Below are 12,590 nucleotides of genomic sequence, written 5' to 3'. Positions count from 1 at the left end.
CCCCCAAAGGTGCAGGGCCTCTCACAAGGCAGATGCAATTGCTCCTGCCTACAGCCAGCTGTAAAGACGCTTCAGCGCCCAGCAGCTGCCTCATGCTGTGTGTCTTCGGTGCTACCTGTAAAAGTGCCTCCCTGCCAGCACATTGTGAGGAGCAGGATCCTACCCACCCCACGGATGCAGCTCTGCCCCCCACCCTCCATAACATCTGAACAGAACCAATGTAGTGCTAGAACCTGAGACATCGGCCTTGCTGTTGTGATGGAGGGGATGGTCTGTGAGTTGTATTCGGCTCTTTGGCGCTTGGGTCACGTAATGATCTGTGCCTAGGGCACCATAACAGGAAGGATTTTCATTCTCATTTATTGTTCCTAAAAACACTTTGCAAATGGGGATAAAAAGGTTCCTTTCCCCATTTTAATGTCTGGAAAGCAGAGGGACAGGAGCGGTTATGCCCAGGGTCTCCCCATTGGTCAGTTGCAGAGACAGGTCTAAAACCCAGAAGTTTTGATTTCCCAGTCCTATCCGCTGGACTTCCCTCGTTTATACCAATCGAAGTTCCCCTGAACCATTGGCTCATTGGGCTGATGTGGTTGAAGCATGTCCCTTGTCCCAGCCAAGGGACAGGAGGAAGCAATGTGGCCCGCATCACATCCCACTGCCTTTAACTGCCCTAACCTGATGGTTTGGGAACCCATTTTGCAGCTGGGTGAACTGGAGGTGACCTTTCAGTGTGAGATCGAGCGAGACTCAAATGCAAACCTTCAGGATTGTAGTCGTGACTTAACCGCTCAGCCATTGCACCCACTGGCTGATGAAAATGCAGCTTGAGCTATGTTGGGGGATGGGTTAGAAAAGGATACTAAGCAGCCAGTAAAAATGGAGAAAAGGACCTGTTTTATGGTAGGTCTCTCTCCTACCCCACGGAATCTCCCACTGACATAAGGATGACCGAGGTCCCCAACTACATTAAGACAGGGCTTTAAAAATAGCAGCCACATGATATAATGACAATGACTTAATGTTTCTCTACTGCCTTTTGTCCAGGAGGCCTGCAAAGTGCTTTGCAGGTTGCACTGGGGTCACTCCAGCAACCCATTTCCGACGAAGTGGGTATTCACCCACGAAAGCTCATGCTCCAGAATGTCTGTTAGTCTATAAGGTGCCACAGGACTCTTTGCTGCTTTTACAGATCCAGACTAACATGGCTCCCCCTCTGATACTTCAGCAACCAAATGCAGCTTCCTCTGGGGTGGGACATGAGTTGTTCAGAACAGGAAATGAGGAAGAATACTACACCCGCTCAAAGCTACGTGGGGAAATTTAGAGAAGTAGAATAGATCTAAATTGAGAATTTAGTTACAAGACAATTATGGATACCATCCTGGTCTCCTGAAAAGACCACCCATGCTGGGGACCTGTGTCCAATGTCTCACCCATAAGATATATCTCCCAGTATAGTTGGAAACCCACACAATGTTCCTCTTCAGAACCCACAGCTCTCAGAAAAGAGTTTCTGGGTTCATCTAGGCAGGGCAACTGCTGCTAAACATGTATTTTAAGGGGCCCATCTGTCTCACACACAGCTTGCACTCAGGTAAATGGTTTGCCTCTCCCAGAAGTCCCTGCCACCCATTGTCTCTGAGTCACTCTACTACTACTCTGTAGATTGAGTAACTGGGTCCATTTTGATTTCCCCCACAAACTGGTGCCAGAGCCCAAGTAGGGGGAGCCACAGGCTGGAAGAAGGCAGCCTAGAGGCTTATCCTTGTAGATGGGACCTCCCTTGTTACTTCATTGAGAGCCCTGCAAAGCCAGTCTTTTCTCCTGCATTAAACCTCTTTCTGAGCTGCAAATGTTAGGTTCTTATCTGGGGATATTCAGATCTGGGTTTTGGTTCCACTCCATATAGGGCTCACCCATGAAGTTTCCACACTCAAACTTCTCCAAAATACAGGCCTGCTTAGATCTAGGCTTTACATTCAGGACTATCCCTAGTTAAATTACATCTTTGTAACCACCTAGTGCTTGGCTGTTAAAGACAAGGTGAACTGTGAATCCTGCTCATTCACTGGTCAGTGGAAACACCCGAACCTTTGGGATACTAAAGGGTTTGTTTAACTGGTAGAACCAGGCTGCAGCTTCACATATGTGAACTCCTGAAAGCACCGTGAAACTGAGCCCTAGGCGACATGCCAGTAACCGACCTCCGGACCCCGAGAGTTTCAGTTAACCAGGGTTTTATTCTCACGGGTTTCCTCTTATCGTTTTCCCCCATTCCAGCGCAGGCCACCTTTAAAACTTTTGTCAGTTGCAGCCACACCTGCAGGAGCAGATCCATCTGTGGGTTTCCTCTCGCTGCAGGTGCTGCATGCCTGGCAATGGAGGCTTTGCATTCACAGAATGAAGTCGAAAAGTGACCCAACAGGACAGTTGACAGGCTGGGTTGGGAAAGGTGGTGCGGGGGCAGGTTAGGTGGAAAAAAAAACAAAAAAATTATTCCTCTCAAACTTTCACATTTATAATCTACTGTAAACAGTCAGATCCTCACCAGCTGGGCCAGTTGATTTGCCTTTCACTTTACCCTGGTCTATACAGAGAGAAGCCCTGTTTCAAACCAGCGCAGCATATCTGTGCTAATGGTTTGCATTGATGCAGCTATGCTGATATAGTTACATTTCTGCAAAACGCCACCATGAAGTCAGGGCCTTGCCTAGTTTTGTACAGATGTTGCCTCATTAACTCCATTGGTGTTTACTCCTGGTTACGCCAGCGTAAGTGACAGGAGAATCAAGACCAGTGTTTTCAGGTAGGCTCTGCTGCAGGGTTAGGCCCATAGATGCAGGTTGTTGTATCAAACATACAGTTACAGCTGGGAAACACAGACTTTGTTTCAGCTGAACTCTTCTTATTCCTATCAGCTGCTCCCACCCGACTCCACACTGCCCCGCACCTTGGGTTGTCATTTACCCTGAGTGTGAAAACGCTGCCACGTCAGAATGGTGTAGTCCTATACCGACTTTCTGTTCATGTAAGTGACAACACCAGGAATCATCCATGTGCTAGCAGCAGCAGAGGAGAGACAATTTGCACCTCCCTTATTCATTGTGACCAGTAATGCAGGCTAGGGCAACTCTGAGGGATGCCCTTAAATTGCAACCCTGCTGCAGTGGCCCCAATAAGGTTTTGCAGGGGGTGGAATAGCTGGGGGGGGCTTCTGTCCCCTCTTCTTCAGCCCACGCCGCAACATTCCTTGTTCCTGGAGCCACCTCTGTTCCTGGCATAGGGGACATGTGCACCAGGGATCTTCCCCCGGGGAAACCCTGGCACCTGCCCTGTGACCCCTTTGTGTCAGCACTGCGCAGCAATGGTCAACAGGGCCCAAAGCGTAAGGTAGAAGGGAATCAGATCTAGCACATCCAGGTGAAACTTTTTACAGCAAAGACAGCCCAAGTGTGGACAAGGAGCTGAATGCAGCCCAAGCGGCTGTCACCTGTAATGTGAGAGTGTGGCCCATAGCTCCCAGCAGGCCCTCGGCCATCTTGATCTTAGTGGTTTTGAAGCAGGATGGAGCATGGCCTGCTAGGACTTGTCTCCCAGGCCACTCCACCCTAATAAATAGGACAGGCAGCTCCAGGCTGCTCCATTCTAGGCCAGTTAGATGTTGACAAGGCAGCCCTTGATGTCACCAAGTTTGAGTGCCCTAGTTTGAGAGCCAGGATATGCTGGGTTTTGCTCACAGATTGGCTTTCTGAGTCATTTTTTTGTCTTTTAGTGACACCTCTTTGCCTTTAAATTTACATGTATAGGTGGGGAACACAACAGCCCAATGTGAGAGGGATTGTGAGACTTCTTATAAAAAGAACGAGTCGAGTTTTATTATCCCTTTGAGACGAGCAGAGAAAATCTATACAGAAGGCATGAAATAGCAATAAAAATGGACTTTTTGCCAAAGCAAAATTAATTGAGTGAATCTCACTCCTCAAGCCTGAGCTCTGAGAGGCTTATGAGCTGGATATGAACCGCGCTGGCCCTTTCCATGCTGTGATCCCCAGAGGATGGGAGGCAAAGCCCCTCCCTCTGCTCCTGAGCACTGGATAATTAAACAAGATGTGACCAGTATACAGGAGCAAAGGGACTCTCGCTGTGGGCCTTCGCATCAATGACTGATCCCCACAAGTTCCAGTGTGACCCGATATCTTAGATGGAAGGCCTCTAGGGCAGGGACTCTCTTTATCTGTGTCTGTTCAGAGTCCAGCACCACAAGCCCTGATCCCAGTTGGGTCTTTTGGGTGCTTCCAGAACATAAATAATTTACTTATCCTAATAATACAGAGTTTAGGGGGTCTCAGCCCTAGCCTCTCATCTCTCCACAGTCCCAGAAACTTGGTGTAATCGGCCTAAATATCGCCAGTATTAATTTTCTGGGGAAGCAGCCAAGATGGGTTATAGCAGAAGACACTTCCTCCAGCTGAACTTGGATGTCAACACTGTTTTGGTGGCCTGTGCTAGGCTGGCCTTTTGCTAGTCCTGATCTTCTTGGGATGAAGTCTTGTTCCTACCAACTAGTTTATTTCCACGTCTCCATTTACTGTCCAAGCCCATTGAGGGCATTGACCCTCCTAGGAGCTTCCTGCACAGAATCTTCACCATGGGGGAAAACCTCACCAAGGCCTCGCCCTTTGATGTATGTCTGCAGTGGGTCCAGCTCTGCTCTGCTGGTATTTTTCAGTGGGAGAATGGAGGGAGGAGCCATGGCGAGAGACCAGCGAGGTGACAGAAGGACTCTTCTCGGCAGCTGGTGCAAAGAGGACGAAATTGCATAAACCTCCTGAGTGCACCAGAGATGTGGAGATTTAATAGCAGGAGAGCTGGGAGGCAGAAGCAGCTTCCAGGCAGGAGAAGGAGGGAGAAAGGGAAAAAAGGGACAATTTGAACATGAATCTCCTCCCCCTCAATGTCTACCCTCCAATTCTGAGGTCCCAGATTCAGAACCATCAAAATATAGCCCTTTTCAATCCCTTATCTCGTGGCAGCAGAAACAATTGGCCTGTGAGGAAGGGGGAAACAATCTGTTTGACTGACAAACAAAAACACATTTCTGCACAAAAGGAGGAGGAGGAGGCAGCTGTCTGGCTGCCGCTTCTGCTTTTTCATTCCCCTCCCTCCCCTGTCCCCACGCTGGCTGGCGGTGTTGAAGCCGAGCGGTTGCTCCTGCCAGCGAGACACCCGATGTTCTAACTGGCTGAGTTCAATGTCAGGCGCTCGGCAGCAAATGTCATTGTCAGCCCTGCTGTTTCCAGCCACGGCGAAGCTGACGCAAGCCGCTTGTGTCACAACAGAGAAGGGTTCTGTGGGATGCGGAGGGAAATCTGGCAGTCCTGGTGACCGTCTGCCCTCCCCAGCTGACGAGCGCGTGGGCAGGAGAGGGGCACTACGCAATGGCATAGAGTAAGTGGGCCCGTCTGGTAGCAAAGCAAGGACTCAGTCTAGAGAGAGAGACCGACCGAAGATGGTGCTTCGTGAGGAGCTGAGCTGGATTCCCAGAGTGGAAGTGAGGGGAAATTCAGCCAATCATCTGTTGAGATCTCAAAGCATGGGCAGCCTAGTCTGATGGTTACAACATCAGGACGCGAGGGTTCTGCTCCCTGGTTTTCCTGCTGACTCACGCTGTGACTTTGGACCACTCAGTTAACAGTGCCAGGCCTCAGCTTCCCCATCAGCAAACCAGGGATGATGATAGCTACCCACCATTGTAAGGCTTTGAGCGCCTTGGATTAAAGGCACTATTTGAAGTATAAAATTGTTTGTTTTATTATGCAAACACCATAGCCACCAAGCTGTTGCTGAGGTTAATCCATTTGGGCATTCCTACTGCAAGAGACATCAGGAGAGCCCATTGAGTTTGGGATGCTCTCTGTCTCCCTGGCATGATTTTCCATCTTTGGAAGCTTTTCCGTTGATTTTTTTCTTTGAAAAGAAAAGGAAAAGATGCTGATTTTTTTTTTTCCCCTTCCCCATGCGGCATCTTCTGTGAGCCTTGATCAGGTGCAGTGTCACTTTCCTTCCAGGGGACACTGTTTGGCTCTGCCGAAAGAGGTGAAAAGTGAATCTGAAAATACTAAGAGTCATCCCCAATGCCTACTTGGGTATGGAGAAGTGTAAGAACAGAGTCTGAGATGACCTACTGTGACCAGATAATGTGTCCAAATATGAAATGGCAATAAACACAGAAAAGAGCATGCAAAAAGAGCCGTTGAAGCCACAGTGAGATTCCTAGTTGCCCTCAGTCCAAGGTTGGGGTCAGTGGGAACTAAGTAGGAAGGATTACCTCTTATTAGTGGGCTATTCAACTTTTAAAAAATTTGGTCTGTTGCACTACACATCAAGTAACAAAGCCACACCACAGTATAAAAATGTAGTTTGCTCAACATGGGATTCCAGATGCGTGGCCCTCGATTCATGAATGGCAAATTTCAACCGTTCTTTTTGATGCATCAGGCCAAGCACATTATGCCAAGCCCTTTCTGTGCACACTTATCAAAAGTTGGTACAAATAAAAGATACTTGGACTAGTTCCAATGAAAGCAGATCTCGCAATGCTTTATTGGGATCACCAGTTCAGAGACTTATGAGCTGAAGGACAAACACCGTAATGCCTGCATCTGCTGTAGCAAGCTTCTAGAGCCAACGAGCGTGTACCCTGAAGTAGCTGCAAAAGAGCTATACACCAGGAAATTAGAGGAGGAGAAACCCCTTTTGCAAGTGGAAGAGAATGGCTGGCAAGTGGCCAGCCAAATGACTGTACTGTCCACATTAGTGTCATACATGATAACCCACCCTGAGGTTCAGTGCTGCTGGAGGAACAAAAGACAGTTGAAGCAAACCAGAAAAAGCTGGGCTTTCTCTTTAGGATGTTCAGAATGGTGTTGTAGGTGCCCATGCACTCACCAAAGTAACACTTGCCCCTCTAGTTTACCGACAATGACAAGAACAGTGAAGGTAGGCCCCAGGTGGCAGACCTGCCGCCGTAGCCAGCCAGATCACAGCCAAAAGAATTGTTTGGCTCTCAAGAAGTGTCTGTGTGATCAGAAAACCCCTGAGATTCAGAGATGGTGCAATAGTTCTTGATGGCCTCCACCCTGGCCGTTTCTATTTGTGTCCCTTGGTAACTACCAGCGTTGGTTTGTGGTGGGTGGTTTTGGTTGACTTTATTTTGTTGCACTTGATTTTTCACAAGAAAGGGAAGGTGCAGTGGTAGCCAACCCCTGTTGTGTTGGCTGGGGTAAGACATTCATGTCACTTGGAAATAAAACCAGTCTCCTATCAGCCCAGCACTCCCGTGTTCTCACACTTGATTACAGCAGTAATACCTGTCGAAGTCCGTATCCTCAGATAGTGTTACCCGTGATCCGCCCTGTACCAACAGGCTTTGCCCAGCAGAGGGAAAGTGAACCACTAGCAAAGAGCTTTGCAAAAATAGGGCGCCAATTGCAGAATTCCCATCTTTGACACAGCAGTGGGGTTCCTACACAGAGAATGGGGCTCCAAGCATTCAGTGCTCCATCTTCAGCCAGGGGACTTTCACTTGGATCCAGTCGGAGCATTGCATGCTGGGTCATGTAGTCTGCAAGGGCCAGACCTCCATGTTAAATGTAAGAACAAGCCTGGGCCTTGTCAGGCTACACTTTGGTCACTTCTTGCCATCTTGGCTGCTCTTGGTTCACTCTGCCTGCCAGGGAAACACGCCACCAGTGCTATTATCGATGGCGTTAACCAAGCCACATGGACCTGTCAGCCTTTGTGAGGCTCAATGGTGTTCATTGCCACCTGCTGGGGAGGTCCACGGAGACCTTTAAAAGACATTTAATCCTTTTCAGGATGGACAAGCCCTGTCAGCTTAGGCCACTGTTCTCCAATCCCCTATTCTGAGTGAGGATGTACTAGCCCTTTGGTCAAAAGCCGGGACCCCTCATTGGTATTTTTTCCAGCAGAGCAGCGCAGAAGAAGGGGTGAAAAAGACAGGGAAACACAAAGGAATGAAAGGCACATTATAGTGGTTTTAGCAGTAATGAAAGCAATCGAGAGAAGGAGAGGTGGGAGGCGGCAGTGCAAATTAACTGATCCACTTGGCTGGTGACTGACAGATGCTGTTTCTCCAATCAGCCTAGCGATGCACTGGCGCCAGTCAGCTGTTCCAGCCGACTAGCTTTGGCATGGCTGTCGTGACAGTGCCCCCAGCTCCTGAGTGCAGCCGCCTTCCTCCCAACATGCCCCCCCTCCTTTTGCCCTTTTCTCTACACACCCTCAACCTTCCCTAACCTAGCAGCAGTTCTGAATTCACACCGTGTCCTCTGCAGCCGTGTACCCTAACAGCTCGTCCCAACTCATTCTCATGCCCAGGGCCCCCTTCATACCCTGTGCCTCTCCTCTCAACTGGTCCCCAAATGGCAGGCTCCAGTCCCACCTTCCTTCCTCAGCTGCCTCCATGAAATGCCTGCCTTCTCACAGCTCCGTCTGCCTTTACACTGCCCCTCTACCACCCTGCTCCCTATTTCAGGCCTACCTCCCCATCAGCACAGACCAGCCCCCCTGGGGATTCAGCAGCCGAGCCGGGTGAAGGCAGTACAAAAACCACTGTATAATAAAATCAAACTAAGCCCCTAGCGTTTGATTCCTAGCGAAATGGACAGGTCAGGCTAAGCTGCCTGCCTCTGGCTGCTCCGCCCTTCCCCACTGCAGACACATTAAAACAGGTTGGAAGGTTGCTCTAACCACTTATATGATGAAGCCGGGGATTTGACTCAGCCTGATACAGCGGGAAGTACAGAGCAGTGCTGGGATCTGACAAAATCTCATCTGACTACCATGCCCCTCATCATCAAAGTATCTGAGTGCCTCGCAGTCTTTAAGTATATATCTTCACGTGCCCTGTGAAGTAGGTCAGTGCCATTATCCCCATTAGGCAGGTGGGGGAACTGAGGGATTAAGGCCCAGCTCCTCAGAGATATGTAGGGGCCTTACTCCTATTGAAATCAATTGGAGTTAGGTGCCAGAATACCTCTGAAGCTCTAGGCCTAAGTGACTTGCCCAAGGTCACATAGGGAGTCTGTAGCAGATCAGGGAATTGTACCCTGGTTTCCCAAGTCCTAGGCTGAAGCCTTACCCACTTGGCCATCTGTCACAGGTCAGGGCAGTCCCACAGGTTCTCCCTTTCCATGGTCCAGCAATGACACCCACTTTAGGCTCCCAGCTCCTAAGCTGTCACCTCTCTTGTGTAGAGACCTGTGTGTCTCTCCCTCCTGACAGGTTTTTCCAGACTGCATAGCTCCCTGCTGACACTGAGGTCCCCAGCGAGCCGGACAGCCAACACAGGCCTGCTTGGCTTTCTCCCCAGAGACTATAAGCAGCGTAATTGCCCACAGTTAGCAGTTACCACTCAGCGCTCTCTAAGCAAGCACATGTATTCTTCAAGTGAAAGCATTACAGAGAAAACATATTAAAACCAATACAAGAACCTGCACACATGTTAATAAGTTTACCAGAGATCATCCTAACGCTGACGTGGTCTCTGGCAGGTGATCAGTCCTTCAAACCCTACCCAGAGGTTTTTCTGTGGTTACAAGTTCACAACACCTTTTGCTCAGAACAATCCCCCCCCCCCCCCCCCGAATCTGAGAGTCACTGCTTTATACAGGTTGGGCCTTTAATCTTGGGACCCTGGGAACAGACGATGGGTTAACTCCTCCGGACATAGCTTCAAAAGGTTGGGTCTGGAGCACAGTTGCCAATTTTCACACGGCAAATACGCACCCCGACTTTCACAGTAAGCCAAAAATCAAGCTAATCTCAGTTCAAAACAAGCCAGTCCCTAAGAACCCCAACACTATTTGTGACTAGATTTCCCTCCCTCTTCCCCCCAGCATGCAATCTGGGACTGTGGTGGGCCCGCTGTGCACCTCTGGCACTCTCCCCCTCTTGCCACTGCTTGCCGGGAGCCAATCAAAAAAAAGACGCAACAAGCTACAGCAACCAACAAATTACAAACCAAACAAGCTACAAGCCAAAAACTAACCAACAAGCAATGCACAAGCCAATTAACCCAAAACCAAGCCCAATTTCTCTCTTTTTTTCACGGGTTTGGCATGTCTGGTCTGGAAGTGAGCATTTGTATTCCCCTCCTCCCATGTATTTCCTAGGAACCCCACTCAGCAAAGGGTTCGTTCGTGTCTGGCACCATTGGTTAAAAGACTCAGAACACTTCCGGGGTTTACATTAGTCATGTCTCCCCCCCCAGAGATGTTCTAGATAATCCCACAATCGTACATAAATATTTTCATTTTCAATACAGTGCACTCCTAAAATGCTTAAACATAATTTGATAAGGTTTAACTTAATTTAATAAGGTTTGTCCGGGATACTGCAGGAAATGGCTGAATCTGTCACACCGGCCTTCTGCTTTTTACCTTTCTCTTCTCTTACTCGTCCAACTCTGTATTCTGAGGCTGCCCTGAGTTCCAGCTATCCAGCCTCCAGCACATGCAGAATGGCATAGCCCGCTCTCTCAAGCAAAACCAGGACTCTGTCATTTCACCCCAATCTCAAACGCCAGCATTGGCTCCCCTGTTCATGTAAAGACCCAGTCCCGAAATGTCTTCTTTGTTTTTAAACCCTCTCAGCCCAGCCTGTCTCAGGGACCTCAGCGTCATTCTGCTTCTCTACATTTGGTCCCTAAACGCAACCAAACTGCTTTTGGTGCAAGAGCATCTGTCACCTGGAGCAGCCTTCCTGTATCTTGTTGCTTCATTAACTTGCCATTGGTTTGCAAATAATTTCCCCCTTGCCTGCAATACGTAATTTATCTTGCTGTTACTGTTAATTCTGGAAAGCGTTTTGGATTAGAGTTTGCATGAAAAATACTATACATCTTGAAGCTGTGGTGTGTGTATTCTTCTGTGTTTTGTACAGTACCAAGAATGTTGTGGGATCGATCTATCTGTCTTAGCATCTGGGCACTGGCATCTTATAATAATTAATGCTGCATGAATAATTCGTAACAATTTATTCAATGAATTTCACTTCTTTTCTCTTCACAAGTCGTTTGTGCTTTCCTCCAGTTGCATTCATTATTCAAAATGACTTTCTGAGTTCCCCCAATTGTATTTGTTGTTCACAATTATTCTCTAGATAATTTCTGCAAATAATTCTTGACGTTCGCTTTTTTGTGAGGCGTACATTGTGAATATGCAATTTCAGAAATTAGCGGTGTTTTAATTGGCTTCTTAGGTCACATGCTATGTTTCTGTTTCCTGATTGGATGAGTGTAACTCTTAGAGTCAGGTTTCTGGTGCGAGTACTTGCAGGTAAGAATTTTAAATCCACTTTCTCCAAATATCCTGCAATCCCTGTTCAAAAAAATAACTGTTTTGGTGAATATTCCTGCTGATAAACGCATTGGCATCAATATTCAGAGAATGTAAACACAAAAGTGGCACAAGTGCAACCGAATTTCATTTATGTAGAAATTTGAGTGAAGGTTTATGGAGACTTTTTTGCAGAGTTCCCCTAGTTCCAGTAATAATAATAATAATCAAAATAATCTTAATGCATAAAAATAATGTAAAAAGACATTGATAATAACAATACTTTGCTTATAAACTCTTCCATCTCATGATCTTATTGTGCTTTACAAACACCGTTTAGTTGAGCCAAAGCCCCCTGTGAGTTTGGTCCGTGGTGTGATCCCATTTTATACTACAGATTCTGATCCTTGGCGTTCATTGCAGAATAGGATGCAAGTAAAGCAGAGCGAGATCAAAGACCAAATACTTCCCTGATTTACACCCTATGCAAACAAGACTCCAGCCGTCTCTCACAGAGTTGGAGTAAGGGCAGTTTATGACCCAAGTGACTCGCCTGTGGTCACGCAGAAGGTCTGTGATACAGTTGGAAATGGAACTAAGGTCTCTTGATTCTTGCTCTGGTGCTTTGACCACAAGAGCCTCCTTTCTCCCATTTAGAGATCAAAACTAAATGGTGCACAGAGTTCAGACATTTTCTCTAACCGGCAGGCTGGCTCCTGCCACCTCTTGTAGAATCTCTTCAGTTCTAGGGTTTATTTTTTTTCTCTTTTGGTATCAGTGTGAGTCAGTAAGGCCCCACCCTTCCCCCCACTTAATAACGTACACTGGCCTGGCATATTTATGCCTCCAAAGTGGAGTATTGTGTTAGCATTCTTGTTGGTACAGCACACACATTCCATGGCCTCTTGCTACTAACAGCTGCTGCTGCTGATTTCCCTTAAAAATAAGACCCCCGTAAAGGTACGGTGGGGATAGCTTAAATGCAGAGCTGTGGCATGCAGTTAATCATATCCTCTTAACAGGTTTATTCGCTCATTAAATATTTAAGACTCGTTTCACTTTATCAATAGCGCAGAGGCGTGTGGGCCCTGTGCGGAGATTTATGCACACAATAGGCCTGGCTCATTTGGGGTTGTTGGAAGGCATCTGGGGGCCGGCTAGAATTTCACAAGTGGGGAGATTTTTGCTTTTTATACCTAGGTTTATGGATTCTGATTGCAATTTGAAGGC

The 12,590-nt window shown here is 47.8% G+C and overlaps 1 protein-coding gene across 4 annotated transcripts in view; it reads left to right on the top strand.

Moving 5' to 3' along the window:
• The window catches only part of RAI1 (retinoic acid induced 1), a 136,028-nt gene that overhangs the window by 1,549 nt on the left and 121,889 nt on the right, over positions 1-12,590 (top strand). The window contains exon 2 of one of the 4 annotated variants that reach the window (XM_050967848.1): positions 2,919-3,028. The exons of the other annotated variants lie outside the window; for them this stretch is intronic. The gene's annotated coding sequence lies outside the window, so the exon portion shown is untranslated. The remainder of the gene's footprint in view (positions 1-2,918; positions 3,029-12,590) is intronic. 4 annotated transcript variants of the gene reach the window in all.

The sequence above is a fragment of the Gopherus flavomarginatus genome, chromosome 9 (assembly GCF_025201925.1).
Source record: "Gopherus flavomarginatus isolate rGopFla2 chromosome 9, rGopFla2.mat.asm, whole genome shotgun sequence".
NCBI lineage: Eukaryota > Metazoa > Chordata > Testudines > Testudinidae > Gopherus > Gopherus flavomarginatus.
This window is presented reverse-complemented; position numbering and strand designations above follow the sequence as displayed.